A 15,464-nucleotide genomic window follows, 5' to 3' on the forward strand; every position below is an offset into this window, starting at 1 on the left:
GATAATTATTATTGGCAATACGCATTAATCTTATAAAACGTATGAGTCAAAACACTAAAAATTCTAATGTGGAAGTTAAAAATAAGGTACGGCTATTAGCAGTGGGAGATAAATGACAGTTACTTTCGTTCTCCAGAGATTGTTGTTAATCTGTTGTGTGGCTCTGTGCTGCTGAACAGGCTCCACTAATTTGAGCTAAATTTAATACACTTTTACTCAATCCATACTTGTTAAATTTATTTAATAATATTGCTTGTAATCCGTGACCTTATTTTTATTGTGTAGAGATAGGGTATTATTTTTTGGAGCTGATGAACGGGCTTCACAAATTTTATTCGAAGTCTAAATAAAAACATTGAGTAGTTTTCATTAACATTGTGTTGGTTTTTCTGTTCAATTAAATTAATATTTTTGTTTAAAATTTGCAGATTTTTTTTTTAAATGCTGTTCGTGGTTACTCATTTTAAATAAGCTAATTTAATTAATTGTTACTCAATGCATATTTGTTGAATTTAATTAATTATATTGCTTGTAATCTGTCACCTCAGTTTTATTGAGCAGATATCGGTAATATTTTTTACAGTGTAGGAACTCTTGTCATTTTAACCTGGTTAACTTTTAAACTTTATTTATTTATTTATTTTTTTAACTCAGACATTTCAAACTCAAGGATTTGTTATTACACTAAATAACCTGTAGATTGATCATTAGTGTGATACATGAAAAGAGAAACACAACTTGTAATAAAGAAAAAAGTACCGATATAACTGGTTTCTGCAAAAACTGAAATTCGGACCTAACCGTGTGACATGGTTCCGAAATTATATTTGGCGGCTCCATCAAGGGTTGCATGCTGAATGTGCTGTTATAGCCTGGAAATCAAATGTTGTCAGGGCTTCCAGAAAATCGCTTCGTTATTTTCATTCCACGTTTCTTTTGTCCCGCTGTACACTACATTGATTTTAAATGTTATGCATTACGGATTACAATTTATAGAATCACATTAAATGTTTAATTAATTTTTATAATTAATATTTATATTTTTAAAATAGTTCATTTACTTTATAAACCACCTTCCTGGTGGTGTAAACGGTATTTTAAAAGTTACTGATACGATTTTGTGCAATCATATTTGAATATTTTTGCTTTTAGTCAACTTCCTAGAAGTGTAGATGGGTTTTATCTGCTAATATTATAATTGGATCTAATACAGTTGTTTAAATATTATTCCTGAACAGTTTTCTGTTAATGTAAAACACATTTTAAATACTATTTTATTACTGATTACATTTTATTCAGTCATGTTTGAAAACAGTTTGTGGTGGGGCTGAGCAATATGGCAAAAATGCAATCTCGATAATCATTTTCTATATTGAACTATAATGATATATATTTCAATATAAGTTGTTAACGGTTCCAGATTTAAAAGAGTACCCCAACAATGACTGAAGCCACAAAAATGACAGAACCTATTAAATGGCATAACATTTTCGGCTGATAAATTTTCAGTGGCAGAAAATTCGGTACATCTCTAATATCAACACACTTTTAGATTCCCATTGTCACACATTTCTGCTATGTATACTGTGTATATTTAGATCAGTATAGAGTAAAAAAGTCCAGCGCTTATCATTGTTATTGACAGAAATTTTATTGCGACTCGATATAATATTGTTTATCAGCCCAGCCCTAGTTTGAGGTAACTATACATAGAAAGTACCTTACACAAAATGTGTTCATATCATTATATAAATGATCAAACAAATTGTAATGTGCCATCAAAATATCCCAGAGCAATTCTGAAATGGTTGTGATATCTTTCTTTACCAAATATGAAATCAAATCATATTTTTTTTTATAAAAAGAGATTAAGGCATTTTTTACAGTAAGAACAGTGTCTTCTTAGGGAAGCTGTAACCTCCTACTTCCTTTTCACTGCTGCTAATGAATATAAGAAATGTATTTAAAAAAAGGTCTCTGAGCACAGTGAATAATTTGTGCTGAGTTTTATTAGATCTGATGTAGCCAATAATGTCATGTTTCCAACAAAAGCGAGATTGATGGATAATGAATCCTCTGTAGAATTTCTTCTGATTGGAGTATGGCTTGCGGTAGATGTAAGGAGAACGAATGGCTTGTTCCTTTGTGGAGAGGAAGCAGATTTATAATTCATTATTACTCGAACAGACATAGAGGAATCTGGGCAGAAACAGCCTGTCCATGTGGACATTTATAGATAAGTGTGCGTATGAATGGAGGTGCTTGTGTTTCTATAATAAACATGTACCAGGACTTTAAAGTATACCCATTAAGTCTATTGCAATATTATTTTAAATTGAACCACTGGATAAAAAATATCCTATTCAACAAATGAAGCAATACTAAAGCAAATAGACACCCATTGTGCAGCAATGCTAAAAATAGAATACATACATTTACTACAGTTTGGCATCATTTTTATAATGTTAGTTTGAAAAAAAAACGTGTATAATCTTTTTTAATGTAGTGTAGTTAGTTTACAAAACAGTACATCTTAAAATATAAAGGTGTCTAACAAGAGTGACTCAAACAAAGAACCATTTTTCCTGTAACAGTGATCAGTACTTAATATATATGTATTTTTTGTGAACCACTGTCGCCTCACAGCAAGAAGTTTGCTGGTTTGAGTTCCAGCTGGCCCAGTTGGCGTTTCTGTGTGGAGTTTGCATGTTCTCCCCGTGTTGGCGTGGGTTTTCTTCGAGTGGTCCGGTTTACCCCACAGTCCAAAGACATGCGCTATAGGTGAATTGGGTAAACAAAATTGGCCGTAGTGTATGAGTGTGTGTAAATGCAAGAGTGCATGGGTGTTTCACAGTTATGGGTTGCGGATGGAAAGACATCCGCTGTGTAAAACATACGATGGAATAGTTGGCGGTTCATTCAGCTGGGGCGATCCCTGATAAATAAAACACTAAGCTGAAGGAAAATGAATAAATGAATGAATATTTTTGTGAACACTCTTAAAAATAAAGGTTCTTTATCAACATTGAGGTTCTTTAAAGTGTAAAGGGGTTATTTAGATTATGAAATAAGAGTACACTGTAAAAAAACTTTCTGGCTTAGATATTTAAGTTGAATCAACTTAAATGTACAACTTTTGACTTAAAACATTAAGTTAAAATTTACTTAACTTCAAAAGTAAAACTAGAACCTTTTTATTATTCAAATAAGTTAAAGTAATACAGGCCCGTAGCTATGGGAGGTTCGGGTGGTTCAAAAGACGCACCCTTCACTGACAAAGGTCCATAATTTTTCCGTACATGAGCTCATCTGTCCTATTTTGACTGCTATGCCATCATAAATAGACAAAATAACACATCAAAAAAAGGCTTTTAAACCAAAAGGAATCATCTATTGGCTGTCACTTCGGTCTGACGTCAACTAATCAGTTTTGGCCAATGCAAACATCCAAACAAACATCCAACAGTCCAACATCCAGCTGTGCAAGAAAACGTGCTATCTGACCTAAGTGAAGTCTTTCGCTACTGTATTGATTTTAAATAGAGAAAACATTTTACAAGTATCTTTTATTCTAAATCTTGGACTTTATTCTTGAAACAAAAATGACCAGTGAAAAGGTGTGAAGCACAAAAAGCAACTGATTTTTAAAATTAATTTTGGCTATTGTTGTTTTGAATGGATTATCAAATGTCCTTTTTTTGTTATGATGACCATCCGACAATCTATTTCTGTGAAAATAGTGCTTAAAATGTCACTAAAATGCAGTATTTAAACCTCATAATTAAATAGTAGCCCAAATAAGGCCTGTAACTGTAAAAGGTCCACTCTTTGAGATAAAAAAGTGCCACCCCTTTCACCAGGCTGGCTATGGGCCTGTACTGTAAAAATATGATGCCATGCCTTTTTAATAATAATATCATATTTACCTTTTCTCCAAGAGGTTCATTGGGGAACAAACAAGGTTCTTCTATTGCATCACTGTGAAAACCTCTTTTGGTTGTTCCTGGCACTTTTATTTTTAAGAGTGAAGTGTGAAGATCCTTTAAAAACCTTTTGTGTAAAAACGTTTGTAGATAGTCTTAATGAATCTTAAATGTTCTTAATGAAACCTTCGATGCCAATAAAGAACCTTTATTTTGAAATGTCTAGGGATGCATTTCTTTTACAACCAGAGAAAAGGTCAATCAATTTATTTTTGTTGTCGCTAAACACAATTTTTGGACCCAAAACCATAAAACAAACTAATATGTGATGCACAATTAAATAACATAGTCCGTCTCTTATTTACTGAGGAAGAATGTTGGCTGAGGTTGGGCTTGAGAAAAGAACAGACTAAACAGTTGGTAGAGGTGAGATATTTAACAACTTTAAGGTAATAATAAAGACCTAGTGAAAAAACTTGGACGAGTCTCTCTTTTTCTAGTTTTCACCATGATGTCATCTAGCAGCTACTTTACATTGATATCAGTTGCCAACAATAGTTTGGTATTGCAGGCAGATTGTAGCTTGTGTGAAATACTGATGAAACAAAATCAGGGGCCAAATTCACAAAACATCTTAAGGCTAATAGTAGCTCCTAACTTGCTGTTTTGAGAGAAAATCTTAAAAATAATGAGCATATCAGTTACTTCACAGGTATTTCACAGAGCTTTTTCACACTAAAGCTAGTTCCTAAATCACTGCAACTTTGTTCTCATCGTTTGCTTAAAATCATGAAATCAAAATGTAATCTTATTTTCTCAGAATGGCTGTCAGTGCGACTCTCATTACTACCCTGCCTCAAGCTGCGGTAACAATAAAACTCTGTATGGCACTGCGAAAATGGGTGTGAGGCATTGATAAAGCAAGCGATTGTTCCATATTTGAATTTTCTGTATGAAGAGGTCATAATTTGGTCTTGTAGTAGTCTCATGATGTGATTCTGCAGGTCAGAATCTCCAAGCTTCAACATTTGAACGCAGCCACATGTGAAACTTGTCACACATGCTTGCATTTCTGGTCTAGCAAATTCGCATGTGTATGAATGGAAGTCTATGGTGCAAAACGTGCAATGTTACTGCAGCTTTTGTGACAGGCAGTGAACAAATATGATACGATGCCATCTTTAAAATATATCTCCTCATTCTCATCATCATCATTACCAGGTGGACTGTAAAATCCTCCACAACTGAGTGCAAACTGGCATTCAGATCTTCCTTTTGTTAGCAATGCTGCACATCTTCCAGCGATCCTAGCAGTTCCTAAAGAATAAAATCATACATACATCCATTTTAAATGGTATCTTAAATGAGAAAAAATGTATGTCACGATAGGGGAAAAAGGACAAGCCTAACTTCTGTTTCAACCTAACTTTAAGGCTTCTCCCTCTTCCTTAAAAGTTTGTCTTCCTTAAAAGTAGCTTTGTGAGTCGTTTTTAAGAGAAAACACTTAGCTAAGTTTTCTCTTAGTGGTAAAATAAAATGTTTTGTGAATATGAGCCTTGAGCTGTAAAACAACCAAAAAGTGACTAAAGTCACTGGAAGGTCTTAACACAGCACCATATAAACAGAATGAAGCTGAGCTCATACTGCACGTTTTCGACTTACGTTCATTCGTATGTGAATTCTGCTAGCCGGAATTGCAATCTTGTGCAAGTAGGTATCGCTGCAGCACAGAGACCTCCAACTTGGAGGGATTACACTACAAATAGGTTGGGCGACCTCCAAGTTGGAGGGACTTTAGGTGGTGTAGGTGTAGTAGGCATGAATAAAACACATTAGGGGCCTCATGTACAAAGACTTGCGTTGAATTCATACTAAAACATTACGACGCACATTTACAGCTTTGTGCATACGCAGTAAAAAATTCAGATGTATGAAACAGTGCGTACGCAGAATCCCACGCATATTTCCTTTGTACATCCGAATTAACGTGAAACTGAGCGCACATGCACGAGCGGGAAACCCCTCCCTGCCTCCTCCCCCTAATAAATATGGTAATGACTCTACTTTGGCAAAACCAAAGGAAAAAGCAATGGCAAAAGCAAGCAAAAAGAGAAACTTCACAGAATTTGAATTGGAGATGCTCATATCAGAGGTAGACCGGAGAAAAACAGAGTGGGAGAGTTTAGCTGACGCGGTTAACGCAGTGGGGTCTGAACATCGCACTGTGATTGAATTAAAAAAAAGAAATGGTCCAATGTAAAGGTGTAAAATTTTGTTGTGTCTATTTAGGCTAAGTGCAAATGGCACACCTCGTTGGAATGGAGTGATTCCCGCCCATCACCATTTGATTGACTGAGACAACTAAAGAGAGTGGCAAAGAGCAGCGTGAGTGGTGTAGCTAGGATCATGAACCTGGTTTGAATCCAGCATCTGATGAACTCCTTTTCCCCTCCACTACATATCAGATTTTGCCTACTCTTCATCACAAGGAAGACAAGTACGAATCATTAATAGGTGTGTGTATTATGTTAAGCGCATTTGAGCATCACATATTATTTGCACATTTATTGAATGTAAATGTTTTCGATTCACGTATGCAAATTCTTCTTCAGATGGCGCCTTTATAGCAACGTGCGTGCAGTCGATCGCTCCGATTACAATGGGAAAACCAGCGATTGCTGCAAATTACGCTTTAATGTTTGGCTGGTCAACTGCATAGTATAAAAACCTTATATACCTGCTAGACATGCGGATGATCCCGTCCCATACAGCTGCCATTGCACAGCTCAAAGATACTTTGTAGTGTGCAATTTAACATAATTGCCTCTAGGGGTCGCCAATGGAAAAAAACCAAACACACGCACAAGAAATCTACGTACGCCAGACATAAAGTGTCTGGAAGTGGGATGAAGTGGACCATCGCACATTCTTACGTTCATTTAATTGTTAGTAAATCCAAACGTGAGCATGAAATCTGCCGTACGCAAAGTTTTTGTGCGTACGCAGCGTTGACACATGAGGCCCCAGGTTTGTACAGCCCACTAGGACCTCAAGTCCCACCCATTTGGAGCTGGCTCTGACCTCCATTTATATCCTTCTCGGCTTGTGCGACAAGCTTTGCATGTCACTACTTTCAAAAAGTTCAAGCTTGGTGAGGTCTGATCTATGAAATTGCATCACATAAAACTAATAGAGGCTCAAACATGGCCTCTCTGTACAAAAATATCAAATTTGGAGCAATCGTCTTTTTTTAATGTCTAATCATCTTGTTGCAGGCCTGTATGACAGAATTTCACATGCTCAAGCTCTAGTGTGACTGCGGCTTGAGCGACCTAGCAGTGAACAGCTGAAGAACCACAGTCTAAATGCTGCAGGCAGATGAGCTGATTGGAAGCAGGTGAGTCACATTCAGCAATCAGCAAGAGCAGTGTATGGCTACGCCCCAGGACATACCAATTAACACACACACACACACACACACACACACACACACACCCAAACCCAAACAAAAGGTTAAAACAGCTGCTAAAAATACAAAATCCTGACTGTTTACTGATTTCCTCTTCAGCGTCTTCAAGATTTTACATTGTGAAAGATGAGAGCAAACCCCAGAGTCCCTCTGACAAGATTAGGATAATTTCCTTTTGATGATGGATTGAGCTGAGAGGAGGTGTGTATTTAATGATTATTTAATGGTGATGAGTGTAAGATCACAGTGGGACTCTGTAAAGTTTCTCTTGTGTTCAGGTCTTCAGCTAATAAGGGCAAAACGGGTATTGTGAATCACATCTATGCCTGCAGGCGGCTTGAAGAACATCCAGTCAATACCCAGGGACATAAATTTCCAAACACTCTGTCCAAACATCACTGACTCACACGTTTGAGAGCGGATGCTATTACTTCTCTGAATTTGCCTGCAATTACAGGCAAGTCAAACTGAAGAGATATTTACCAGTAAACATTATTTGTTGATGACAGTCGTGCCTTGACATCCATGTGGCGATCAGCTGCCGTTTGATGGTTAGTGTTGAGTGTTTGATGCAGTGTGCTGCAGAGTTGGATAATGCAGATTTGAATTTTGAGTGATAAACATTAAAGGGAACGCAAGTCATTCAAGTTCTCCTGCAAGTTCATATGAGTTGGCAAGTCACAATTATGATGTCCGGTGCGCTCAAGTCCCAGAGAACAGTTTTTGGTTCTTGTTATGTTCTCTGTTGGCTAGCCATTTTCTTTACATAAACAGCATCTCTTTAAGCTGTAATCAAAAATTTCAACCAGACGATTGGGAACAACAGTCTCATAGCAATTTATAACTTTTTGATATACTTAATCAAAAACTACTTAAAACAATTCTTTAGTTTTTTGAGGGACAACTTTATTGTTTTATGCTCAATCCACATAAATTGGTAAAAACAATTGATTTTACTTAAAAGTGAAGTATGGAAGTTTGACACCCAGTGGTTGAACTAGGTAATACACTCCTGGATCAAAACACACGCAAGCGCAGATTGCCACATTGACAAAACTACCAAAAGCGAGCCTGACTAGCGGGCCTAAACGCTGATTTAAGTCATGTTCTAAATAAATGCAACAGCACATGATAGAAGGAATATTTACCATAGTAAAAGGAGTTTTTATCCTAACTAACACCTGAAATTTCTTTTTTTTAAAACGGCGTCTATTTCTCACAGATGAATAATAGGATACATGACAAGAATCACCTCAGATGCAGCTCATGTGCTTTTTTTCATTGTTTAATGCTAATATTTAATGCAGCAGATAGTTCACCTCAGATTTTGAAAATAAAATAAACTATTTGTAATTGAACTTCAGAACTGTGACTCAGCGCAAGCCAACACATATCAGTGATTCAGCATGTGCATATAATAATGTTAAAGAGGTTTAATATGCATTAATTACATCATAACTGTTACCATTTTGCTTGAGTGCAGTAAGTGCACTATTTTGTGCTTCTAAACGGCTGTATTTAAATTTCTGTCGTGTTTCACCTGATGCAAAAAGACAAATTGCTTATCGCAGCGTATCTCGTCATGTAACGTGTTGGTAGGACACAAGGTTACAATGTAACCTTCTCACCTAATGTTTACGTTGGTAATATTTATATTATTTGCTAATTAATAACCTCATGTGGAACTCTGAATCAGCGTCTCATTTTGTAGTCTGCTACTGTCCACCAGAGGTCGCATTTCACATACTTTGAGAGGCATTCTGACTGAATGAATGAAATACTCTGTTTTTCACCAAGACAACCCCAGGTGCTGAAATATACTTTGCTAAACTGGCATTGGGCAGGTTAAAGGGACCAAAACAAAGACAGATGTTCCGACACATAACGCACATTTTCAAAACAGAATGACTGACTTCAGCATTGTTTTTTAGATAAACAAGAATGTTCACTTAGCATGTTTCTTAAATATCTGCAAACATTATGGTATGTTTATGCTTTAGAAGAGTCAAAAACTTACAGCACCTTTAATCAATCTGTGTTGGGACAACATGAAGGAATTGTGTGGAACCTAGCATTTTTTTTTTCAGTAATTGATGGTTGTGTTTGAGGCAAGGCAGGCTCATTGGGAAAATATGTCCAGGGCTATATTTTTGAGAACAGACAAATGTTTGATAAAATACTGCTGACTGATTACCTGTGTATGGATTCTTTTTCTAGTGATTTGCGTAGTAGCTCACCTCTAATGTTGTCAGACTTGGGACATGGAGTAGAGTGGACTGGGATTTGAGTCCAGCAAAGGACGGTTCTAGAAAACAGGTAAATGAAACTCCAAGAAAGCAGTGTGAAATTGTGGTAAAAGCATGTGGCTGCAATGGCTTTTCTCTTGTTTTGAGTTGGGTTTAGGGAAGGCGGTGTGTGGGTCAGTCGATATCAAGCTGATATATTATGCAGGACAACCAACCAGCTTCTCTTACGAGGTGCATGAGAAGGATGTTGAGATTGGCAGAAATGTAAACAGTGCCCTCTGGTGGATTATAAAGAAATAACCTATGAGAAAATGTGCCCGAGTAATGGATTTGAGATTGTCAAAAATGTACATGGCGCCATCTAGTGCATTTGTAAAAAAAAAAAAATCACAAACACATGCTTCAGGGTACAGATTTCTCTGTTCTTAGAAATGTAGTCCTGTGCACATATCTCCAGTGAGCCTGAATTGGTTTAAAGTAGGGATGGGCAAACTCTGTTCTGGAGGTCCGGTGTCCTGCAGAGTTTTGCTCCAGCACTAATCAAACACACTAGAACATGCTAATTAGTGTCTTCAAGATCACTAGAAAGCTACAAGCAAGTTGTGTTTGATTAGGGTTGGAGCTAAACTCACCAGGATACTGGCCCTCCAGGACAGAGTTTGCCCATCCCTGGTTTAGAGGTAGGGTTGTAGACATTTCTTTTTAAATTATCAAAATAGTTATCTTCCCTCGTGAGACTGGGAACCAATTTTTTATAAAGTTAAAGAAAAATGTGGGACTTCTCACTTGCAATTCTGACTTTCTATTTCCAAAATAAATGCACCATTTTTTATTGTCCTTATTTATTTTTGGAGTTTTCAGAACATTTGGTTTACACACAAGAAACTAAAATACTGTAACTCGGAGTGCCTAACCCTATTCTTGGAGATCTACCTTTCTGCAGAGTTTAGCTGCAACCTTGATGAAACACACCTGTCTTTAATAACCAAGTGCTCCTTCAGATCCTAGTTGGTTTAGTTATGTATGTTCAGGGTTTGAGCAGAATTCTGCAGGAAGGTAGATCTCCAGGAGCAGGGTTGAGGAACCCTGCTGTAAATAATGACAGAATTTTTTTACTTTTATAAGATGCAACAAATTACAAACACAAAGCTAAAAGGGATAGTTTGCCCACAAATATATATGTACTGACAAAATACTTGCCCTCAAGTTGTGCTAAACCATTGAGATATTTCTTCCTCTGTTCAACACACAAAATATTTTAAAGTATATTGTAACCTGGAAACCATTTACATGCATAGTAGGAAAACACAACATCTCATTCTGAAAACGTAGCCCTAAATACATTACTGGAGATCACGAGTTATGTAACCAGAAGTACACGTGACTGCATTTCATCTTTTAAACGAATGCTACGGGGTGGTATGGTGCCGTTCCTTTTCACACATACCAGCTGACCGCATACCTCTGTATGGATGGCTTTCCCACTGTTACCAGTTTGCCCAGGACCTCGCCATGGACAGCAGAGGACTTGAGATGCAAAGAGGAGTCGACCATGACGATGGGGTTCGACCCTGCATAGAACATTTTCAGAAAGCAGGCAAAACAAAAACAAGCCAAAAAATAAACAAGTTAATAACAGAGTGAGAATGTGGTAAAATCTGAAAATGTGGTAAAAACCAGGCAAGGGCTTTTCTTTTTCTGCATTGTTGATTGGGTTAAGGGAAGGCAGTGGGTTGGTCAATCAGTGCTTTTGAAAACACTATTGGTTTGGTTTAGGGAAGGAGGAGGATGAGTCAGTCAATCCTTAGGTCAGTCAGTCAGTCAGTCGACAGCGGCCTCTGGTGGATTTCCACAAGAACAGCAGGCATTAATGGCACTCACAAGAGGAATTTGAGATCTCAAAAAGCATACACGGTGTCCTCTAGTGGATTTGAGAAAACAAAAACTGCAAAAAAACATACGTCCTGGGATGCATTTGTCGTTCTCCAAAAATGTACATAGCGGTACGTTTTCAGAATGAGCCGGGGTTGGAAAAACAACTACTAGGGTAAACGGTTACTGGTTTCCAACAATCTTCAAAATATCTTAAATTTCTGTTTAACAAAAGAAAGAACTCATACAGGTGTGACAAGTAAAGGGTGAGTAAATAAAAAGATATAATTTTCATGTTTGGGTAAACTATCCATTCAATACCAACATTAAGAATACACTACATTTTAAACAACCTCTTCCCTCATACTTTCTATATTCAAACATCATTATATTTTACATTAAAACTGACTCTTTACAACAGCTCTACATCGTTTTCTGACTGCAGTCAGAGGAATTAGTTTTTGCCAAAACAAATCTTCTAATTGCAATTAGAATGCGAAAATTGTGCAATAGTAGGTCGACTGTGCTTTACACTTATTTCACTTAATTTGTAAAAAAAAAAAAAAAAGGGGCATATGGATTTGTAGCTATTGCCAAATAAATGATGCCACAACATAATTATAGAAATTTTCGTTTGCGCAACACCATCACCCCTGTTGCTAGAAGGGATTAAACACCGTAGTGATACCATCTCTAACACCTTCATCTAAGAGTTAAATTATAAGAAGGGAAACCCCATAAGTGCTAACCAATAAAAGAAAACTTGTAGCAATTCTAACGACTGAGTGATGTCACGAGTCAAGCGCCACAGCAGCATCTCTCTGTCTGACACCATGACAACCGCAGCGCGCGAACGCTGGAATCTCTGCTGCTGCCGCGAAGCCCAATATGAAGACAAGATGCCGCCATACGAGCGCGAGACGCACTTGCTTTTCTGAGATTTTCTTCGCTCCGCACTTTGGGAAGAAGACGTCGGAGATCAGCCAAACCACCTGTATCTAGCGTCCGTTGCCAATGTGAGTCGAATAGCCTTTCTACTGGCCAAACCTCAGTATTTCACTGCGCCGCTGGGTTGAAGACGCTGAAAAAAAGCCGCGCGTATAGGAGCAATGAAATGCGCATTGGAGTCAGGGATGCTCCTCATGGCGTTTACGCGTGGAGAGCCCACTGGGGCGTGTGTGCAGTGCGTGTTAATGCATGTGTGAGAGGGGGAGAGTGAGAAAGGAAAATAGAGGAAAGAAAAAGAGGCTTATGTTCATTCTCCGCACGCGTTCCTTTGGCACAACATGGGGAATATGGGGATCTCGTGAGGACGCCAGTGATAATAGTATTCCAGACTCTCCTGCCACATAAGAAGACCACGGAACAGCCTCCTCAGAGACCCCTTGGTCGCTACGAGGGGGGATTGAATATCCTTTAGTAAGGCGCATCAGGTAAGCGACGCATTCGTTTGATTCGCGTCGAAGTTGTGAAGCGTCTTTTTTCAAGCGTCATTTGATGCGTCGCAAAAAGTGAAAGCGCTCAAACGCGTTCGTACCTACATCTGCAGGTGCCAGTGCGTGCGTTTGACCACCCAAAGCTGACCTGTAAAGTAAACGAAGCGTTTTCGTGTAGATTTGAATGATTTGGGCATCTTCATGAGCCAAGGGCTGTCTCAAAATTCATGTTCTGTTTACTTAAAGGGTCTTCTATTAACTTGGATGTCATGTTGGGGCTCCACTATCATTAATTTTCCCGTTTACTGCGTGAATGCCTAATGCTGCAGTGTTGGTTTGAGTTCAACTTAAAGATCACATGATGTTGTTTCTTTAATGACCATACCTATACAGATTATTTTTGACGATCAAGTGTTTAATTGAATTTATTTATGCTATTTGACACATTTAATTATCATAATGCAAGCGCACAATAATTATGCAACATAATACTATTCTGTAATGTTGTTATCAATCTGATCCATTTATATATATATATATGTATGTATGTATGTATGTATGTATGTATGTATGTATGTATGTATGTGTATATATATATATATATATATATATATATATATATATATATATATATATATATATATTTACAATCTAGGTGGCAGATTTATTTTGATCTGTGGCTGTCTGCAGATTTAACTACATATATCTCACATCAGAACGAATAGCTGATACTGATGAATCATTGATGGAAACAGTACATTAAATAAGTTGCTCTTGTAAATGCTTTTCCATAGTGACCCACCACTAATGGCGTCATTTATTGGTAGACCCATAGAATCTAAGTTGAGAAGAGTGGTTAAATGGGACCCTCTGTGGTAAAAATGGCAGATTGCTATCCATACACACACATACACACACATTAATGCATCTACGATTTGCACTGCTGGCTACAGAATAATTATTGATACCCGCTGTTCTCTGAGGGCTGAAGAGTGTGATCAAAGATTTATACTCTCGTTCCAGGCGCCTGTTACTGTACGTGTGGAAACATAGGTTAGGAAGGAGACAGCGTTTGTCCCGGCTAGATTGTCCATGCTCATCGCCTCAAGGGAGCTGAGGGAGAATGAAATTGGTGTGCGGAACAGAGCTAGGTCTGTAAAGTAAATGAAGCGTCTTTAATGAGGATCTTCAATGAGTTGGGAAAGCTCAGGAATCATTCACAGGCAATTGTCAGCAAGGATTCAAATGATAGTTGTTGTAACGTTTATGTTCAGTTTAGTTAATAGGGTCTGACGTCGTGAATTTGTATTTTAATGTTGTGGTGTTGGTTTCCATCATCTTAAAAGAGTCATCCCACTAGAGTCTACTGCAGTGTAGGCTTGAGTTCAACTATTTAAACCGTAATGGTTATGTAAACAAAGATCATTATTTTTGGCATGCATAAATGCATGTGGTGTTGACTTTACACTGCAGCAGAGAAGCTGCATCTGAAGTGGCATATTAGATGCGTTTGAAATGCTGCATAAATGCATTTAAACACATACTGTGAATTCAGAAATAATGCTATACAAGGTTAATGATTTAAATATGCAATCATAAGTTTATATTAAAAGTTAAAAAAAATAACTAATAGACTGAATAATAGAAATAAGAAAAAAACCGCAATATAAATTGTGGAATTTTAATGCTGTTTTAAAGTTGCTTTTCACTTACAAACTGCAGTTAAAGGTGCTGTAAGTTTTGACTCTTCTAAAGCAAAAAAATACCATAATATGTTTGCAGATATTTAAGAAACATGCCAAGTGAACATTCTTGCTATTCTAAAAAACAATGCTGAAGTCAGTTATTCTGCCTTGAAAATATGCGTTATCACTGTCTTTGTTTTGGTTTTAACCCGCCCACTGCCACTTTAGTGAATTATATTTGAGCACCCCAGGTTGCCTTGTTGGAAAACCATGCATTTCACTTTTTCAGTCAGTCAGGAAGGCTCTCAAAGCATGCGTCTGTGACTAAAATGCGACCTCCAGACAGTATCAAAATCTGAAATGAGACGCAGATTCAGAGTTCCACATGAGGTGGTTTTTAATTGGCAAATAATCTAAATATTATGAGTGTAAACATTAGGTGAGCAGGGGCCCATTTCAGAAAAGAGGTTAAGTGAAAAGTATTTTAACTCTGAAATGAGAGAAACTCTGAGTTTTCCGTTTCAAAATGGCAGGTTTGTTAAACTGGAGAAAGCAGGGTAAGTCAAGCCTGTTTCTGAAAGAGAGGTAACTTTAACTCAGAGTGAGTTACTGGGGTAACTTACTCTGAGTTTAGAGAATAAAACCTGCTCCTGACCAGGTTAGGTTCACAGAGTTTCTGTCGAAGCAGCATTTCTCGCCTTAGCCTTACGTTTCCACCCACCTATTTTAATGCTCATTTTGGAGATGCGCATAAAAACGATTGATGAAAATGTCATGATGTACGTAAGTTTTAAAAATATGCATAAAGAACAGGCGCATAACTGAGAATAAAC

The 15,464-nt window shown here is 37.4% G+C and overlaps 1 protein-coding gene across 1 annotated transcript in view; it reads left to right on the top strand.

Moving 5' to 3' along the window:
• The first annotated feature begins 12,509 nt into the window (after positions 1 to 12,509).
• The window catches only part of trpc5a (transient receptor potential cation channel, subfamily C, member 5a), a 134,392-nt gene continuing 131,437 nt past the window's right edge, over positions 12,510 to 15,464 (top strand). Inside the window, exon 1 of the mRNA XM_056462107.1 lies at positions 12,510 to 12,526. The gene's annotated coding sequence lies outside the window, so the exon portion shown is untranslated. The remainder of the gene's footprint in view (positions 12,527 to 15,464) is intronic.

The sequence above is a fragment of the Danio aesculapii genome, chromosome 1 (assembly GCF_903798145.1).
Source record: "Danio aesculapii chromosome 1, fDanAes4.1, whole genome shotgun sequence".
In the NCBI taxonomy this organism is placed as follows: domain Eukaryota; kingdom Metazoa; phylum Chordata; class Actinopteri; order Cypriniformes; family Danionidae; genus Danio; species Danio aesculapii.